The following is a 22233-nucleotide window of genomic DNA, read 5'->3' as shown; positions in this document are numbered from 1 at the left end:
AAAATGAAAGCTCTTATCATCTGGCCCTTTTGGGATCAGTAAACAGGCTCTCCAGATTGCTGGCCAGGTTAAATATAAATCTAAGTGTTTCTCTATGCACTGCATGCTGTAATAACCAAGTTAATTATTATACAGAAATTATATTATAAGCACTCCTGTTAAACTTTGGGGTTTCACAGAAATATTAAATGTGAAAAGATTCATAGACTCCACTCCACACTTATCAGATCTAACTTTATTTAAAATAACTCTTGAAATTTCTACTGGTTCTTCAAGAATTCTAGTTTTTAAAAACTAAGATCAATATAATACTGTGAAAAACGTCAATGAGTACACCTTTAAAATAATAGTAAGATATGCAAATTTTCATTCCATACCCTGCTAAAGCAACACATGCAACTGAGACTATTCTAAGAATATAGATAATGTATTTCTACCCTCATCAATGACTATACTTACAGTTTGGATATTTAAAGAAGTCGAAATATTTTTGACTTTGAGATGAATAGCCACTTTGGGGAACGACTAAGCTTATTCTCTCCTAACAAGAGATCCTATCAAAGCCAAGCTGACTAGAAATTCTTACTATTCATGGAGAATATATAATGAAGACCCCAAAGAAAAGGAACTCTAAGAAAATAAAATTTTGATAGTGTTTCCTCCCTTTGCTTTTTAGTTGTTATGAGCAAAAATATCTGCTCATAATTTACATATTTAAAAGTTTACATGAAAATATGTAAAAACACTTTAATATAGCATAAACCTGCCCAGGACGAAAGTTTAAAATGCTTGTCACCACAAATAAAAAAAAAATACCATCCCCATACCATCACCATTTAAAACTTTAAGTGGTAAATTAGGGAGGTATCTAAGTCTGTATTTCCAAGTCAAGCAACCTGTTAATTGCTCAGACTGATTACTATTGGTAATGCACTGTCAAAGCTAACTATCTGCTTCTCACTACATCCCTTCGGGTAGAAATTATTATTTCCCTGTTACAGGCTCAGAGAGTATGTGGTACTCATCCAAGGCTGCATGCTTTGTAACTGTAAGATTTAGAACAAAACCAGAATTCTGCAGAGGGGGATCAGGAGTAAAAGCATAGTAACTATAAGGGAGACGGTACTTCCTAAGACAGCTGGTAGACTCAGTGAAATGGCTGCTTTATGTAGTTGAGATAAAATGTTTGGAAAGATTCAGTGCGGTTCCATTTTATAGGTTCTAAATACTAGCTCAGAAGGCTAAATTTTATTCAACAAATAGTGAGAAACACCCAGGGATTTAATAGGGTGCGATATGAGAAAAAAAGAATTAAACCGGCAGCAGCAGCAGAAAAAAAAAATTTTAAGGTCCTATTAGCATAGTTCCATGCAATTTATAATGTAGTATAAAAAGCTGGAGAGATGAGAAGCAAGGTGTGCAAAAAATAAGTCAATAAACATGGAGGGAAAGAAAAGCTAATACTGAATACAAGCAGAAACAATGGATCAAATTATACTTTAAATGATTAATGCAACCACTCTGAAGAAAACTTCTGAATATTTTGACTATTATACCTTCAGCCTGGGTGGGGGGAAGAAAAAGAAAAAAAGAATTCCAAAGAAATCTTGAATTCTACTTAACAGGTTTGGTTTTTGCAATGGTAGGTGAAGACTTAATCTATTCTATGTGTATTTTAGAATTAAGCAAATGAGTACATATACTGAAGTTATTGGGAACTAGGTTCTCAATGTGGTAAAACAGAGATTCAATATGGAAAAGGAAAGGGAAGTAGAAACCTGTGGTGTCAAATGTGAAGTAAAAGGAACATGGTGACTGCGTGATTAAAATTATACATAAGGCAATTTCATATTCAAATTGCTTGTTTTCTCCCAGCTCTGGGTGCTGAAAAAGCCTAGGAACAGTGATACTCCAACAGTAATGAGCATAACTGGTGCCATGATCTTGGTTTCCAGTCATCATTTCCCACTAAAAGGCATCAAGATGCTTTCAAAAAATAGTTGCTTCCAGGGAGGAGCAGAAAAAGTTCAAGATAAGCCTGGAACATCTGGTAAAGCTAGAAAGTAAAAAAATCCTCAAGAAAAAAATGTTGGGGAAAGATCAAAAGGACACGGGAGCCACTCGGAAGAGGATGCCACAGAGCAAGTCTGGACCAATTTGAGCATCAATGTGAATAACTGTATATAAGTCATATATACAGTTTATATACTACATATGCAAATAAACCACGTTTATAAGCCACAAACACTGTCTCACACATAAAATAAAAGTTAATGAGTCTGGTGGATAATAAATAAATAAGTGGTGGATATGGGAAAGCTCATTTTTAAAGGAGAATGCCAACTAATTAATGTAAGAAAAATAACAGAGTTAGGATAATCACTATTTTACAGCCATTATAGTAGAGACAGGAGAAAGCAAAAATCATCAATGGATACTATAATTTCTGGGAAGTTTAAAAAGAAATAGGATATTTACAGTTTCCTTACAGATTATTTATTAAATACAAGGACTAAAAATAGTAACTTTGCAGTGCAGAAACCCAAAGAACACCAGCACAACTAAATGATTAAAGTTACCATCACTAATAACGGGGCAAAATGATATCATGTACCTCCAGGCTGATGCACCGAGGACACAACATCACTTATGTAGGCTTCTGCCTAAAAAAGCAAAGCCTGAATCCAATAAAGAGGAAACATCAGGCAAACTCAGATTGAGGGATGATTTACAAAACAACTGGACTGTACTCATCAAAATTCAGAGTCAACAAATACAAAGAATGTCTGAGAAGCTGTCTCAGGTTAAAGAATAATGAGATAAAAGAGTTAATTGTAATGGATGAAGCTGTCAGAAGAGAGCTTTCAGTTGCTCCCATCAATATTATCTTACCCACCCCCTTCACCATGTGTCCTGCCTTCTCTCCTAATACTATGAGTGAACTGTCCATCTCCTAAGACTAACCCTCCCCTTGCATATTACATCTTGTCCCTCTGACTTTCTTAAGGACATTGCTCTCACAATTGTCCCTTCTTGCTTCTTGTATCATCAATATCCCCTCTAGTAACTCATTCTCCTAAGTATACAAACATGCTGTAATTTCTATCATTTTAGAAAAAACATTCTCCTGACCTCACATTTCCCTTCAGATACGGTTCTATTTCTCTGCCTCCTCAAAAGAAAAAAAATCCTCCAAAAAGTTGTCCATATTTTTTCATTCTAATTCCTCTCCTCCCATTCTCTCTTGAGACCATTCCAAAAAGTGTTTTTTAAACTTCATCTTGTACCACTAAAAATGATCCTGGTCAGGACCACCAGCAACCTTTACATTTTATTTTATTTTTTTAATTTTTTATTATGTTATGTTAGTCACCATACATTACATCCTTAGTTTTTGATGTAGTGTTCCATGGTTCATTGTTTGCGTATAACACCCAGTGCTCCATGCAATATGTGCCCTCCTTAATACCCATCATCGGCCTATCCCAATCCCCTACTGGCCTATCCCAATCCCCCCAACCTTTACATTTTAAAATCCAAAAATTGGGGCACCTGGCAGGCTCAGTCAGTGGAGCATATGACTCTTGAGGTTGCGAGTGTAAACCCCATGTTGGGTGTAGAAATTACTTAAATGGAATCTTGAAAATAAATAAGTAAACTCCAAAAGTCATTCTCAGTCCCCTTCTTGGTCAATCAGTATTATTTGGTAGTTAACTGTTCCTCTACTTTGAAACACATCTTTCTCAAGACATAACATTTGGTGTTCTTCCTATGTCCGTAGTCATTCTTCTCTATGAATCTCCTCCTCCTCTTTCATCCTTATTTTTCTGACCTGGAAGGAAGCGCCCCAAGGCTCTGTCCCTCTTACCACTTCTCTATCAATACTTACCTTTTTTACAATCTAATTCAGTTTCATAACTTCATTTAAATACTACTTAAACACTGATTTTTCCCAAATTTCTATCCCCAGCCCATACCTTTCCCCTCTACTCCAGATCTATATATCCACTTCCTATGCAAGTGTTCCACTTATAGGTCTAATAGACATCTCAATTTTATTATGTCCTAAACTGAAATTTGGTCTTCTCCATCTGAAAAGCACGCCTCCTGCAGTCTCTTCCATCTCAGATGTAAAAGATCTGCACCATCTGCACCACAACCACTATGGTCCAAGTTATCACTTGCCTAGATAACTGTTACAGCCTCCTAACTGGCCTCCCAGTTTCTGTCCCTAATCTCTCTGTAATCTGATCTTAATAAAACAATTAAGACTTAAAAAACTTGGATTATTTTATTCCTCTGCACAAACACTGACAGTGACCCCTCATTTATTTCACTTATAGGAAAAGCCAAAGCCCTTATAACGGTACAATGCCTTACATAATCTGGCCCAAGTTTGGTGTGTGTGTGTGTGTGTGTGTGTGTGTGTGTGTTTAAAGGAGGAGGCAGGCAAAATAGTAGAAAACCTGTTACTGATTTTTAAGTAGTTTAATTAGCAAACATCTATAGAGTATTACTTATGTATGTGCTACTGTTTAAAACATTTCACATAAATTAAGTCATTTAATATATATAACTACCCTGTGAGGAATGGATTATTATTACTACATTTTACAGATTAGGAAATGAAAGAACAAGATTAGGGCATGTGCTCAAGGACACACAGCTAGTAAGTAATAGAGCCAAAATTCAAACCCCGAAGTCTGGCTCCAGAGTCAAAGCTCTTCACATCATTCTATTCAGCAGAACATGATAAACTGAATGAATGAAAGTGACCTCTTAAAATATGAAACAACAACAACAACAAAACAAAAAAAGAAGACTACGTATTAAAAGGATCAGTATTCCTCAGCTCTCATAACTTCTTAGCCAAACATTTTATGAGATTTCATTCAGCTTAAATAATATTTGGAAATGTCCATGACTAGTAATTGTCAGGATGAGAAGAGACAGTCAAAATCCAAGACAGCTTTGTGACATTTAATTTTGGCTAAAGTTTCAAGAATCTTTATCTTAGGGCTAAACCACATGTTCCCATATGGTCTCTTCCTGCATTTGTATATTATGAAATATAATCTCTTATAGCAATTCAAAATTGCAAAATAACAAAACCAGGAAATGGCGTAAAATAAATTTAATCAAGTAACACAAAAGGTAAATGATCTGGCTGAGAACTAGTAACAGTTGGGTTACTGACTTATTTCAGGCCCAGATAAATATCTTATTTAAGTTATCTTTATCTAAGTCAAAATTAAACTACTCATATCTCTGGTTTTAGTTTATCCTTTACCATTTTCCTAATAACAGCCTCATCCATTTGCCAGCGCATCTAGAGAAAATGGTTTTAATCTGAAAGATTGTCCAGGCTGAAATATCTACAACCTCTTTTACTATAATTAGTAACACATATTTAGGCCAATAGATCTATACTTAGAAAGTCCAATAATTCTTTATGTAAGAATAAAAATTAGCATAGAAAACAGCAAGGCCATTATTATCTCCATCTCTCCTAAATGTAAGATTATCTTTTTTATATACATGTGATTATATACCATGCTTCATTTATTGCTTACCTAGATTTTTTTTTAAATGGAAAGACACCCAGAAGAGTTTTTCACAGAGAATTCATTTTTGTACTAAAACAACATGGAATGTTCCAGTTTCTTGGCAGAACATTTAGTGTTTTTATACTTTATAGCACAAATACAAGATGAAGATATGAATGCTTTCAATAAATGAAGTTATAATTATCTAACTAGCCTGCTTGGTGGGAGTCCAGTCTTGAACAAAGAAGGAGGAGAGTAAACCTGGCTTTTGTAGATGGAAGTGTGCTTCCTTCTCTGCATTTCCAGTTCTTCCCTGTTGGACCTTTAAAAAAGAGGTTATTATAGCTTATTTAATAGAACCTTCAAACATAATACACAAAAGGTGTTGAATAAATTTGTAACATCAGATTTGAAATTAAATATGAAGAATGCTTTGTTGATGAATATTTAATAAAATTACCCTATTTAAGAACAGCATTACGTGAAAGGCACCAAAGATGGATTAGGGGATCAAAATGTTCCCAACCACAAGAGACTATGGACTCCGGGAAACAATCTGAGGGTTTTAGAGGGGAGGAGGGTAGGGGGATGGGCTAACCCAGTGACGGGTATTAAGGAGGGCACGTATTGCATGGAGCACTGGGTGTTATATGCAAACAATGAATCATGGAACACTACATCAAAAACTAATAATGTACTGTATGTTCACTAACACATCACTAAAAAAAAAAAAAAAAAGAAATACCCTGGGGGGGGGATGTTCCCAACCATTGAAAAGTTCACACTAATGTCACTTAAAAGTCCAATAAGCTGTAACTCTTCAGTCCTTTCATAAATTCCCTTAAATCTCCACAAATAAGTCCAAAATACTTGGTTATGACTCCGTGTTTCAGAGTTCAAAACCTTGAAGAAACTTCCCCTTCTATGTTTACTACCATTCTAAGAAACAACCAGTGACCATTTTGGCCATTCTGACCATTTCCTATTCAGACTGTGATTTGCTCCAACATGAGTATTAATAACTTGGTCCTTCACTTCCATACCAGTTGTTCTCCCTCATCATCAGTAGGACCACCATCCTGCCAGTTCAGTACACCTAGAAGCTTGAAGGCAGTCATCTGTCTCTTTAATAACCTCTTTCCCCCCTTTACACTCACTTTCAAACCAGTTATCTACTTATCCATAATTTCTCCCAGTTTTAGCCACCCTTTCTGTTCCTAGCACATCTTTTGAGTATGGTCCAGTCATACTCCTTTAGACTGGTGAAATTCTTCTTTATGCTCTTTTGCTTTTATACTCACCTTCCTATCTTAAATTATCATTAATTTATTAAATTTAAACAAACTAAGTTGCCCTACACTTGAATAACATCACACCATATTTTATGTCATATTTAAATTCCCCTGTTCAGTCTAAATTCAGTATCATTCTCTTTCCCCATGAGGTAAAGGCCAAGAAAATCTCAGACACCCTGACTCTGATACATTCAAAACATTGATTCAATTCCAGAAACCGCCTACCTCTCACATAATCATTGTGTGAGAAGAAGAATATATTTGAGGCATTAAAGTCAGATCTTTCATTAATACTACTGAACCCAATCTCTAATGGGTGTCTTCATATAACTAGGGTTTAACATTGATGGTTTGGAATTCCACTCCTTGAAAAAAAATCTATTTAAGGGCCCAGATCCTAGTGAGGGATGATGGAGGATCAGCACTAAGAAAATCAGGATAGAAAGAAAGAAATGGATTTGATAGACACTTGAAAGATAAACTGACAGAATGTGGTGACAGGGGAAATAAACATGGTTCACTCATCAAACATTAAATATTTATTATCTGTTATCTAAAAATGTATTATCAAAGGCTGAGACTAGAGAGAGAAATACAACAAAATCTCAGACCATGGGACCAGACACATGAACAACCAGAGCAATACAATAAATGCTATGAAAAAAGTATCTGTGTGAGAAAAGATGCTATGTGAACACAGAAAAACAAATGCAATATTCTTTCTGCAGATGTCAGGAATATAGAGAGTTGACAGTATGGTCTCAACGGTTCCCCTGAGCTCCAATAATTTATATCCAATGTCTTACATATCTAATAAGCAACTTGAACTTACCATGGCCAAAGCAAAGCTATTGATTTCCCACCACCCCTCAATCTGACCCTCTCCAAGACTTCCCCATGAGTAAATAGCACCATCATCTACTGAGTTGCTCAAGGAAAAAAAAAAAAAGAAATCCTAGCAATTAGCCAACAGATATGGCCATCCAATGTCAATTTTACCTTTATGATACACACCAAATTCGATCACTGATTATGTATACCCCTAAAATCCAGGTTATACCTACTACCACTTCTTAACTGTTCTGCTAAATTTTGTCCTTGTTTTAGTCTTACCTCTGTAAAATTCATCCTCTATATACAGGCAAGCCATCTTATCAAAAAGTGTGAATCAACTCATGTCTCTCCTTTGCTCAGAATTCTCCAATAGTTTCCCAATGCAAACAGAAAAAAATCTAAATTTATCGTGTCCTACAAGGATATACACTGCATTTAGGTTTTATTCAAATCTGTATCCCAAGTACCTAAAAACAGTGCCTGGCATGCAATCAGTGCCCAATATATATATTTTTTACTTGATTGACTTTGGGACTCAGCTTAAATGTCACTTCAAAGTCTTTCATAGGATATGGAGCTTATAGCTATATAATTTTTGGCCCAATTATCTAATTAATGACTATTCCTCCCATTAAGTCAGAAAAACTCTAAGATCACAAAGTCTAGGTCTATAATGCTCCCCTCCCCTCCCTACTCAAGCCTGAAATGCTTCCTGGCACAGTCAACACTCAATTACATGCTGGGAAGGGGAAAGGGAGAAGAGTTGAAGAAGAGAAGTAGAAGAGAGGGGGAAAAAAAGAGAAAGAAGAGAGCACAGATGAAAGATTATTTACAATAGGGGGAAAGCACGAAAAGGCATCAGGAAAAGTCACTACATTTTTAAACATGTAAAAATTGCTTCTGTTTCCTCACTTAGTTTTCTTTTTCTCCTTAATTTCTTTGTAAAATACTCTTATTAATTCTGAAAATCTTTGCCATTTTAGCAACTATCCTAATCAATCTGCATCTGCTTGTCTTCAGATGTTACACTCAGGACTACAGAGACTCAAAACTTGTTTAACCAGAATGGGACTACTTTTTTTTAACATGATCTAATATTTTGAGAAATGACTGTAAGATACCATGACAGTTTTCTAAAAACAAAGTCATGCCAGGTCTTACATATCCAAACAAAAGTTGAATGAAGTCTATAACCTTGAGAAGGTAAACATTTATGCAAATTATGTTGCTGGTGTACCAAAACTTATATTAATCCGTGAAATTTCCTTCAGCTGGCCTTCATAGCATTATTTATAATATCTAAAAAGACATTAGAAAGCAGAGAAAAAGTAGAAACATAATAGAAGAAAATATACCAGAAATGAAGGATATGTGCTTCCAGAGTATGAGGGTACAAATGAATGGTTGGTACAATAGATGATAATAGACCAAGACACATAGTTGTGTAATTTCAAAGCATGGTGACAAAGCTTATCCTTATCCAGAGAGGAAAACAAAATCATCTATGCCTGTGTGTGCACGTGCAGACATAAAAATATTTTCAGAGAAGATTGTAGTCAATTTTTTCTTACATGCATATGTTATCCATTCCCACTAGTCCCCTTACTCCAAATTAAATAATCACACAATTGTTTTTGTACCCAATTAAGTGCTTTTATTGTTATACCTATTAAAATTCATCTCCTTTCAATTTCACTAAAAACAAAAACCAAAAAAACAAAACCAACAAAAACCTTATTTATATTGAAGTATATAAAAGATTTTAAGAATGTCAAAATGTTAAGAATCACTGAGGCATTTATAATAAACACATAGGGGTTCATTTGTACTATTTTATCTACTTGTTAGTATGTTTGAAAATTTACTTAAAAGGAAAAAATGTTATTTTAAAGAGGCTGGTAAACTACTTGTGTCTTAGTTGATTAAGGATTAAAAAGAGTATCTTTGCAGTAGACATGAAAAGAACTTAAATTATGATCCTTAAATCTATTCCTTTTTCCATTTACTAGCTTAAGAGGGTTTCCTCATTCATTTCATTCTTACAGTACTGCAATAGCTCCTTATCTGGTCTCTGATTTCCTTTTCTCCTCCTTACATTCTAAAGCCTACCGTTCTAAAGAACACTTGTCAGTTCTTTTCCTAAAAGCCAGATTTGCTCAGGCTATTCTCCTACTCAAGAACTTTCAAATGGCCTGCACAAATCTGCAGCCTAGTTTAAGATTAAGGTCTTTCACATCATGGCCCACACCTACCATTTCCAGGCTTCTCTCCTATAATATCTCTCATTTACCCCAACTCTCCTTTCATGCTATCTGGTTTTGCTCATATTGCTCTCTTTGCCTACAATATTCTATACTCCCCTCTCTTCTACTAATGAAAATCACTCATCTTTCAGTCATCACGTTTGAATCCTAGACTGTACTGTAGGATAACCCACTCTATCCTCTGAACTCCCTACTGCACTTTGATAATACCACTAACATAACATTTCTCACAATATATCATGGTTAGTTCATATATGCATGTAACACAGATCATGAGCTCCTTGAATACAGAGACCCTGTCTTACTACAGTATCTAGCACAGTGCTGTGCACATTAGAGGTGCTCAGACATAACAGGAAAATTGGGGAAGTCCTTTTCTTTCTGTTTCATCAACCCTAATAATTGTAATTCAAATAGTAGACTAGTAAATAAGAGCTTAGACTTTTTTTTTTAAAGATTTTTATTTATTTGAGAGAGAGAGAGAGAGAGAGCACAAGAAGGGAGAGAGTCAGAGGGAGAAGCAGACTCCCTGCTGAGCAGGGAGCCTGATGCAGTACTTGATGGGGAGCTTAATCCTGGGACTTGATCCTGGCTAGGACATGATCCTGGGACTCCAGGATCATGATCTGAGCCAAAGGTAGTTGCTTAACCAACTGAGCTGCCCAGGCACCCCAAGCTTAGACTTTCTTTTTCCAACCACACCTTACACAGCTGCCAGAATTGATACTTATAAGTCACTTGCAGAATTATGTTACTTATAAGGCACTTTCTTGCTCATAAATAAGTAATAACTCCTCCAACTTGTCCTTGTTTCTAGGCTTTCTAGAACTGAACCACCCTATAAAGCCACCTCTTTTCTGCTCCTTTCCAAAAATAACTCATCCAATAAGGCTGATTTTTTAAATAATACACTCATCCACTATCTACTCAAGCTGAGTTTCTTTCTTTGCCCAAGCCATTTCCTAAACTATAATACTTTTTCTTTCTGTTCTCCACACTCACAAGGTTCTAATTAAAATGGCACATGCTTCTCTAATACTGCATCTTTAGACTGTTAAAAAAAATACAGAAATAGAAAGGAACTATATATAGCACTCAATGTTATTTCTAATCCCAGAGTACTTTCTTATCAACTAATTTATCCAATTTCTATAGCATTTTGTCCAAAATAAACATTTTGGTACCTAATAATCCCTAAGAAATTAACCTCTGCATATTTGGGATACCCATTACATTCTTATAATATTTTTTGCATTCTCCAGAATTGCAAAATAGATAGTAAAAGACAACTCAGACTTTTTTAAAGAATAATAGTCCTACAGAAATTTGAACAAGGATATTTCTTTATTTAAGGTGACAGAAACTTGTCTGAAATTTAATGTCAAACTGCAGTCTAAAAATGCCAAACACTCCCACACAACCAGTAGTTGAAGATTTTGAGCAACATCAATAAAATATATCCTACAGATCACAATATACATAAAAAGCATGAGCCACACACATTATTAAAATACACACCCTAGGGGTGCCTGGGTGACTCAGTCAGATAAGCATCATATTCGTGATTTTGGCTCAGGTCATGATCTCATGGGTCATGAAGGTGAGCAGCCCATTGGGCTCCATGCTTAGCAGGGAATCTGCTTGAGATTCTCTCCCTCTGCCCCTTCCCCACTCGTGCACACACTCGCGCGCGCGAATAAATACTGAAAAATAATAATTAAAAAATAAAATACACACACTATTTCTAAATCAGCATTTCTAACAGATGAATAATATTTAATGCACATTATCAAGGCAAGAAAGACCATTAGACTACACCCATCATATTCAAATCTTTATTCATTCAGAACCAGATAAGTCAGAATGGAACAATGACCTCCTCTCATATAACAAAAGAAAATATTTTCAAAATAATTTTGATAGTATGTATATAAAAAACTCATTCATGGTACCCCCCCTTTTAAAAGAAGATTTTATTAATTTAGTTGAGAGAGAGAGAGTGAGAGAACACAGAGGGAGATGTAAACTCCCTGGAGAGCAGAGGACCCATTGTAGGACTCAATTCTAGGACCCTGAGATAATGACCTGAGCCAAAAGCAGACACTTAATGGACGAGCACCCAGGCATCCCACAGTGAACACTTTCAATAAGAGACCAACCCCTAGGAGTGTCCTTTTTATTCTTTAGTTTCAGAGGTCTATAGCAAAAAGACAAAGTATACAGAACTGGGAAGTTTACCAAGGCACCTTGTTTTCATTTGTTAGAAAAAATTAAAAAAAGGACCACTGCAAATGAACTATTTATCATCAAGACAACTTTTCTACCTATTCATTGTAAACAAGTGTAATGATATATTCAATCCTTAAATAAGAAGATAGCACTGAAAAGAACCTGATGACCATTTAAAATAGTATGGCGACTAACATAATATAATAAAAAATATTATTATTAAAAAAAAACAGAATGGACATCATCGCACACTTTCAAAAGATTTACAGCAGAACAAGTACCAAATACTTACCCAAAGTAGAATGTAAATTAAAATTAAATTCTCACAGTCTAAACTGGATGCTCTGATGGCCAGGGTAAATGAGGCAGAAGAACAAATTAGTGAATTGGAAGATGGGATGATAGAAAAGAAGGAAAAAAATGGGAACTTGGCTCAAAAAAATCCAATCTCAAGAATGTAGATTACGGGAATTTACTGACTCAATGAAACGTTCTAATTCAGAATCATTGGCATCCCTGAGGGGGTGGAGAAAGAGAGAGGTCTAGAAGAGATATTTGAACAAACTGTAGCTGAAAACTTCCCTAATCTGGTGAAGGAAACAAGTATTCATGCCCAAGAGGCAGAGAGGAGCCTTCCCAAGATCAATGAGAACAGACCAACACCATGTCACATAACAGTACAATTTGCAAATCTTGGATCCAAGGATATAATATTGAAAGTGGCCAGGGGGAAGAGAATCCTCACTTACAGAGGGAGGAGCATCAGAATAATGTCAGATCTGTCTACAGAGACCTGGCAAGCCAGAAAAAGGTGGCAAGACATATTCACAGCACTAAGTGAGAAGAACATGCAGCCAAGGATCCTTTACCCAGCAAGGCTGTCATTCAGAATGGATGGAGAGACAAGGACCTTCCAAGACCGGCAGAAACTGAGAGAATATGTGACCACAAATCCAACCCTACAAGAAATATTAAGGGGGGTTTATAAACCTAAAAAGATCCCAGAGTGATACAGAACAGAAATTTACAATCTATAGAAACAAAGACTTCACAGGCAACATGATATCATTAAAATCATATCTCTCAATAATCACTCTCAATGTGAATGGCCTAAATGGTCCCATAAACGGCATAGGGTTGCAGATTGGAAAAAAGACATAACCCATCCATTTGCTGTCTACAAGAGACTCATGTTGAACCTAAAGATACATCCAGACTGAAAGTGAAGGGATGGAAAACCATTTTTCATGCCAATGGACCTCAAAAGAAAGCTGGGATAGCAGTTCTCATATCAGACAGATTAGATTTTAAACTAAAGACTATAGTTAGAGATACAGAAGGACACTATATTATTCTTAAAGGATGTATCCAACAAGTGGATATGACAATTATAAATATCTATGCCCCCAACTGGGGAGTAGCTAGATACACAAGCCAAATGTTAACCAGAATAAAGAGACATATAGATAATAATAAGTTATTATTATATGTTAATATGTAGGGGACCTCAACACTCCGCTCTCAGCAATAGACAGATCGCCTAAGCAGAAAATAAACAAAGAAACAAGAACCTTGAATGACATACTGGACCAGATGGACCTCATAGATACATAGAGAACAGTACACTCCAGAACAACAGAATAGTCATTCTTTTGTAATGCACACGGAACCTTCTCCAGAATAGACCATATATTGGGTCACAAAACAGGTCTCAACCAACACCAAAAGACTGAGATTATTCCCTCCATATTCTCAGGCCACAATGCTTTGAAACTAGAATTCAATCACAAGGAAAAATTGGAAGAAACTCAAATACCTGGAAACTAAGAACCATCCTGCTCAAGAATGATTGGGTAAACCAGGAAATTAAAAATCAAATTAAGCAATTTTTGGAGCCCAATGAAAATGAAAACACATCAGTCCAAAACCTATAGGACACTGCAAAGGCAGTCCTAAGGGGAAAATACATAGCCATCCAAGCCTCACTCAAAAGAATAGACAAATCTAAAATGCAGTTTTTATATTCTCACCTCAAGAAGCTGGAGCTGGAACAGAAGAACAGGCCTAACCCATGCACGAGAAGGCAGTTGATCAAGATTAGAGCAGAGATCAATGAATTAGAAACCAGGAGCACAGTAGAGCAGATCAACAGAACTAGAAGCTGGTTCTTTGAAAGAATAAATAAGGTTGATAAGCCACTGGCCAGACTTATTCAAAAGAATAGAGAAAGGACCCAAAGTAATAAAATTATGAATGAAAGGGGAGAGATCATGACCAACACCAAAGAAATAGGAAGAATCATTAGAAACTATTATCAACAACTATATAACAATAAATTAAACAACCTGGAAGAAATGGATGCCTTCCTGGAAACCTATAAACTACCAAGACTGAAACAGGAAGAAATTGATTATTTAAACAGACTGATTAATTATGAAGAGATTGAAGCAGTGATCAAAAACCTCCCCCAAAACAAGAGTCCAGGGCCTGATGGATTCCCCAGGGAATTCTACCAAACATTCAAAGAAGAAATAATACCTATTCTCCTGGAACTCTTTCAAAAAATAGAAACAGAAGGAAAACTACCAAACTCATTCTATGAGGCCAATATTACCTTGATCCCAAGACCAGGAAAAGATACCATCAAAAAGGAGAATTATAGACCAATATCCCTGATGAATATGGATGCCAAAATTCTCAACAAGATCCTAGCTAAGAGGATCCAACTGTACATTAAAAAGATTATCCATCACGACCAAGTGGGATTCATCCCTGGGATGCAAGGGTGGTTCAACATTTGCAAATCAATCAGTGTAATAGATCACATCAACAAGAAAAGAGTGAAGAATCGTATGATCCTTTCAATTGATGCAGAAAAAGCACTGGACAAAATAAAGCATCCTTTCTTGATTAAAACTCTTCAGAGTGTAGGGATAGAGGGTACATTCCTCAATTTCATAAAAACCATCTATGAAAAGCCTACAGCAAATATCATTCTCAATGGGGAAAAGCTGAAAGCCTTTCCCTTAAGATCAGGATCATGACAAGGATGTCCACTCTTGCCATTACTATTCAACATAGTACTGGAAGTTCTTGCAACAGCAATCAGACAACAAAAAGGGATAAAAGGTATCCAAATCAGCAAAGAAGAAGTCAAACTGTCTCTCTTCGCAGATGACATGATACTCTATATGGAAAACCCAAAAGACTCCACTCCCAAATTACTAGAACTCATAGAACAATTCAGTAATGTGACAGGATACAAAATCGATGCTCAGAAATCAGTTGCATTTCTATACATGAATAATGAGACTAAAGAAAGAAATATTAGGGAATCCATTCCATTTACAATAGCACCAAAAATCATACGATATCTTGGAATGAACTTAACCAGAGAGGTAAAGGATCTATATTCTAGAAACTACATATCACTCTTGAAAAACATTGAAGAAGACTCAAAAAGATGGAAAAACATTCCATGCTCATGGATCAGAAGAATAACATAGTTAAAATGTCTATGCTACCCAGAGTAATCTACACTTTCAACGCCATCCCGATCAAAATAACAAGGACATTTTTCAAAAAACTGGAACAAACAGCCCTTAAATTTGTATGGAACCAGAAAAGGCCCCGAATTGTCAAGGAAATGTTGAAAAGGAAAAACAAAGCTGGAGGCATCACGTTGTCGGATTTCAAGCTATACTACAAAGGTGTGATCACCAAGACAGCATAGTACTGGCACAAAAACAGACACATACACCAATGGAACAGAATAGGAGCCCAGAAATGGACCCTCAGCTCTATGGGCACCTAATCTTTGACAAAGCAGGAAAAAACATCCAGTGGAAAAAAGACAGTCTCTTCAATAAATGGTGCTGGGAAAATTGGACAGTTATATGCAAAAGAATGAAACTTGACCACCCTCTCACACCATACACAAAGATAAACTCCAAATGGATGAAAGACCTCGATATGAGACAGGAATCCATCAAAATCATAGAGGAGAACACAGGCTGTAGCCTCTTCGACATCAGCCAGAGCAACTTCTTTTATGACACATCTCCAAAGGCAAGAGAAACAAAAGAAAAAATGAACTTGTGGGACTTCATCAAGATAAAAAGGTTCTGCACAGCAAAGCAAACTGTCATCAAAACAAAGAGACAACACACAGAATGGGAGAAGATATTGCAAATGAAACTACAGATAAAAGACTGGTTTCCAAGATCTATAAAGAACTTCTCAAACTCAGTACATGAGAAACAAATAATCAAATCAAAAAATGGGCAGAAAATATGAACAGACACTTTTCCAATGAAGAAATACAAGTGGCTAACAGACACATGAAAAAATGTTCAACATCATGAGCCATCAGGGAAATTCAAATCAAAACCACATTGAGATACCACCTTACGTCAGTTAGAATGGCAAAAGTGGACAAGGGAAGAAACAACAAATGATGGAGAGGATGTGGAGAAAGGGGAACACTCTTACACTGTTGGTGGGAATGCAAGTTGGTACAACCACTTTGGAAAACTGTGTGGAGGTCCCTCAAAAAGTTCAAAATTGAGCTACCCTATGATCCAGCAATTGCACTACTGGGTATTTACCCCGAAAATACAGATGTAGTGAAGAGAAGGGCCATATGCACCCCAATATTCATAGCAGCATTGTCCACAATCGCTAAATTGTGGAAGGAGCCAGGATGCCCTTCAACAGGTGAACGGATAAAGAAGATGTGGTCCATATATACAATGGAATATTACTCATCCTTCAGAAAGAACAATTACCCAACATTTGCAGCAACATGTATGGGACTGTAGGAAATTATGCTAAGTGAAATAAGTCAAGCAGAGAAAGACAATTATCATATGGTTTCACTCATTTATGGAACATAAGATATAGCAGGGAGATCGGCAGGAGAAGGAAGGGAAGAATGAAGGGGGGTCAACAGAAGAGGGGATGAACCACGAGAAACTATGGACTCTGAGAAACAAACTGAGGGCTTCAGAGGGGAGGGGGGTGGGGGATTGGGATAGGCCGGTGATGGGTATTAAGGAGGGCACATACTGCATGGAGCACTGGTTGTTATATGCAAGCATTGAATCATGGAACACTACATCAAAAACTAAGAATGTATTGTATGGTGACTAACATAACATAATAAAAATTTTTTTAAAATAAAAATTAAATTAAATTAATATCTCTATACAGAACTGTGTCCAGCAGAGCAGCTATATCTGTGGCTATAGCACACGTATTGCATAAGGCAGTATTGTGGTGGACAGGGCTGCAACCCCAAAAGGATCACAGGAAAGTTCCTTCCCACAAAAGTTCCCTGAGTATATAACCTGATCTAAAAGTCACTCCCAGTCTTCATTCCAGTCTCATTCAATACAAGAATTAAGAACTAAGAATTAATAAGGTAAAGGAAAAAGAGGATACAATCAGGTTTCGAAAAAAGTTTGTAGGTTGCTGTGTATTGTAGAAGTATGAAAATATGACATTATTCTTTTAATTGGGTCTGTGATCATATGGAATAGAGAAGTCAGAAGTCAGACTTGATACCCAAGTGGGAATATCAACCTGCAAATCCCTACCTAAACCTAATCCTTTTAAGTTATTAACTTTAAAAATCAATGATTTTATCCTAGTCTGCTGAGTCTTTCTTAGACTCTCAAAAATGCCTATCCTTTGGGGTAAATACCTAGTAGTGCACTCGCTGGGTTGTAGGGTAGCTCTATTTTTAATGATGTCTTGAGGAACCTCCATACTGTTTACCAGAGTGGCTGTACCAGTTTGCCTTCCTATGCTTCGGGGTAAATACCTAGTAGTGCACTCGCTGGGTTGTAGGGTAGCTCTATTTTTAACGTCTTGAGGAACCTCCATACTGTTTACCAGAGTGGCTGTACCAGTTTGCCTTCCCACCAATAGTGCAAGAGGGTTCCCTCTTCTCCACAATCTTGCGAACACCTGTTGTTTTCTGTCTTGTTAATTTTGGCCATTCTAGCTGGTGTAAGGTGGTATCTCTCATATGTGGAACATTAGGAATAGCACAGAGGACCACAGGGGAAAGGAGGGAACACTAAATGGGAAGGAATCAGAGAGGGAGATGAACCATGAGAGAGTCTGGATTCCGGGAAGCAAACTGAGGGTTACAGAAACGGGGAGTGAGGGGATGGGGTGACCAGGTGATGAGTATTAATGAGAGCATGTGATATGATGAGCACTGGGTGTTATACGCAGCTAATGAATCGTTGACCACTACATCAAAAATTTATGATGGCTATATGTTGGCTAACTGAACACAATGAAATTTTTTAAAAAATGCTATAAACTATAAGACACATTATACCAATAATTTTAGTGTCATACAGATAATAAGCAGTATACCATCTTCCTTACCATTTTTAAAAAAAGAAAATTAGGAAAAATAAGCCTCCAACTCTGATAAAAATTATAGCATGATCTAAAATGAAAGCTTAGTCTATTGGTTTGAACTTTTATGTCTGACAAACAAACATATACTATAATTCAAAATAAAATCACGCCATACAGCAAGAATAGTTTTACTTGGTATTTGTTAGTATAATAGGCTATAAGTTCACATGCTTGCAAAAATGGAGATAAAACAACAATTAGCAAATTTGGAAAGAAGCTGAAGGTTTGGAAAAAAGGTAGGTATTTCCACTTTAATCTCATTCCTTGAGTAGTGGTATGGGAGCAGACTCAAGAACAAAAAATGAGAGCAAGAAAGGATAATTTACTAAAATTCATCTTAAAAAGATTGAATCTGCCATTTTGGATCTCTGCACCTGGTGTAACTTCCATAGTAGTCTTCAGCCTAAGTTAAATAACATATTTCCCCATTAAGATACCACATAATTTTTAATTGATAGGCCATATAAAGACAAACTAGCTGTGGCTAGTCTATAATTTGAAACTAAAAACATTGGATAATCATTAATATGAAACTGAAAGGGAAGGAAGGGAAAAAAACAAACATGGTAAAGAGAATGAAAATTTTAAACTATCTTATAGCATTTAACCACCTTAATGGGGGAAAAGTGATTTATCTGGGGAGTAAATTTGGGACTGTAGAAAACGCTGGAGTATTCTGGAATATTTACTTAATTACCATAGTTTTATTTGTAGTAGAGGTAACTGGTATAACTTCAAGTCCCATTTGTAACCTCTTTTGTTTTCACAGTAAGCTTTTCAGGTACCTTCATTAAACCCATAATTAAAATAATCAGAAAGTTCAGCACCTAAAGGTAAATCGCAGTGTTAGTGTACAAATATTTCAATTCTATTTTTATGCCCCATATAAAATATAATAAACTATAAAAATATAAATTTTATGTTCTATCAGTTTTATCACCCCTTCTAATTTTCCCAATTCTCCCAATTACTACCATAAAGCAACAGGACTATAAAAATTTTGATCAAAAGTATTTCCTTTAAGCTAGAGAGTATTATGCTAAGTGATGTAGGTCAGAGAAAGACAAACACCATATGATTTCACTCATGTGGAATTTTTAGAAACAAATGAACATAAAAGGGGAAAAAGTATTTCCTTTAGAAATGGCATTAAGGAGGGCACATGATGTGATGAGCACTGGGTGTTATACTGAACTGATGAATCACTGAACATTATATCAAAAGCCAATGATGCACTATACCTTGGTTAATTGGATTTAAATAAAAGAAAGAATCGCCATTGTAAAGTTAAAAAAAAAAGAAGTGGCATCATAATGAAACAATATGCAAGTCTACTTTGATATTATGCATGAAAGGGTGGCTTAAAAAAATCCATTTTGGGTGACTGAATCTTAAAGTTCCAGTAGTCCAAGGATTTGCCCCAGATGGTTGATGAGAGGGACTCTGTTATAAATAGGTTTTAAATCATGTGGCCTTGAGAGAGGGAAACTCAAGAACTCCATAAAAATCTTTTTGCTCCTTCCTGCTTCTATTCTTTCTAGGAACTGCATCCCCACTTTATACATGCCCCATAGGGCAAATAGTGTATGTCTTCCTTGTAAGGAATAGGGTTAATAATTTCTTTAGAGTCTTCCAGCAAAATAGACAACATCTAAGGAAGGACTAGGTGAGAATGACCAGAAGAAACCATTATACACACATTCCAGACCGTTGGTGCTAGACATTTCCATCCCAAGACCCCCTGGCTCCAAGGAATAATTGACTTATGAAGGACACTGGGAGCTTGTCCATGTTCTAACCAGTTCCTGGATGCTTGAGAGGACATATACACTGGACTACAATCCTCAGGAAAATCTCCAGACCCAGAGCAAAGACAATGCTCTCTTCTTTCCTTTCTGAGTCTCCCAGACATTCTGTCTGTCCCTGCTCTCTCTGCATACCTTCAGTAAGCTCTGCTCTCATCTCCTGATGGCTTGCATTTGATTTCTATCCTGTGTGTAGCCAAGGAACTTCTTGGCTGGTGCTGCGAGACACCCCCTCTGGGTCCTTGGACCCAGCCTTCCTGCATCAGCCTGGGCACTTTAGGTGTTGTTAATAAGGGCATCAGGTTGCCCTTATTAAATATATGTGGCTGAGGTTGGAGCTCCAGCATTAATCTGTAGGCAGGCCCTCTAATATGGCCAATTACTATGAGCCCTTTGCCTCAGTTGTTGGCTTGACTGGTGATGGGCAAGTTTCTTTGGGTTGTAGGGTTTACATTAGCCAAACAAATGGCATGTGGGCCTCAGCATTTGCCATGTTTAGTTGAAACTGTAGCTTATTTGGAGCGCCTGGGTGAGTCAGTTGGTTAAGCGTCTGCCTTCGTCTCAGGTCATGATCCCAGAGTCTTGGGATCGAGTCCTACACTGGGCTCCCTGCTCAGCAGGAAGCCTGCTTCTCCTTCTTCCTCTACTGCTCCCCCTACTTGTGCTCTCTTGCTCTGTCAAGTAAATAAATAAAACCTTTAAAAAGAAAAAAAAAGAAACTATTGCTTATTTGGAGGGTTTGGGCCTCTCTATTATAGACCAATGAAAGCACTTAGACTAATAGCAGTAAGACAACAGTCAACAGAATGGTGTGCAGCTGCAGTCAATGAGCTTTTGTTGTCTGATATTGTTTTTCCTCTGGAATATATCATCATTATGGGGTATGGTGTTGATTTTATTATTATCTCTAACTGTGATTTTTATTTAATAAGTGGAATTTTCTATCTACCTTTTTTGGTATTCCACATTTTCTATGGGAATGGCCCTGGAGAACTAATTTTCATTTCCTAAAGGGGATTAGAGAGAGAGTCCAGTTTAATTATGTACCTCTTATAACTAAATATTCAGGAAGACTTTTTTGTTTTTGTTTTAGGGATTTAAGGTTTACTTGAGTGGTATAAGTTTAGACTCAAATGGGTCCCATATCAGCTGGCTACTACCTGGCCCAGCGGGCAATCAATGGTTAATGAATCCCAGGAGAGTATGCACCCTCAATCAGGACTCCAGGTCTTATGGGATGAAGATGAAATTAAAAGTTTAGAGAGATAGAGCCATATTAAAGGGCTCTTTATATACATGGAAGCAAAACATAACCCCCCTTCAAGTATAGGAAAGAATAATGGTAAAATTTGGGGTTATTTTTGTTGTTTTTTAATTATTTTTTTATTAACATATAATGTATTATTTGTTTCAAGGCCACAGGTCTGTGATCAGTGTTACAGAACACACAGCCCTTACCACAACACATACCCTCCCCAATGTCCATCACCCAGCCACCTCATTCCCCCAGCCCCCTCCCCTCCAGCAACCCTCAGTTTGTTTCCTAAGATTAAGAGTCTCTTGTGGTTTGTCTCCCTCTCTGGTTTCGTCTTGTTTCATTTTTTCCTCTCTTCCCCTATGATCCTTTGCCTTGTTTCTTAAATTCCACATATCAGTGAGATCATATGAGAATTGTCTTTCTCTGATTGACTTATTTCACTTAGCATAATACCCTCTAGTTCCATCCATGTTGTTGCAAATGGCAAGATTTCTCTTTTTTCTTTTCTTTTCTTTCTTTCTTTCTTTCTTTCTTTCTTTCTTTCTTTCTTTCTTTCTTTCTTTC

The 22233-nt window shown here is 36.5% G+C and overlaps 1 protein-coding gene across 2 annotated transcripts in view; it reads right to left on the bottom strand.

Moving 5' to 3' along the window:
* The window catches only part of LOC123792006 (ral guanine nucleotide dissociation stimulator-like), a 54310-nt gene that overhangs the window by 17873 nt on the left and 14204 nt on the right, over positions 1–22233 (bottom strand). The window lies entirely within an intron of this gene.

Source organism: Ursus americanus, chromosome 10 (assembly GCF_024610735.1).
Source record: "Ursus americanus isolate L20-20 chromosome 10, mUrsAme1.1.p, whole genome shotgun sequence".
NCBI lineage: Eukaryota > Metazoa > Chordata > Mammalia > Carnivora > Ursidae > Ursus > Ursus americanus.
This window is presented reverse-complemented; position numbering and strand designations above follow the sequence as displayed.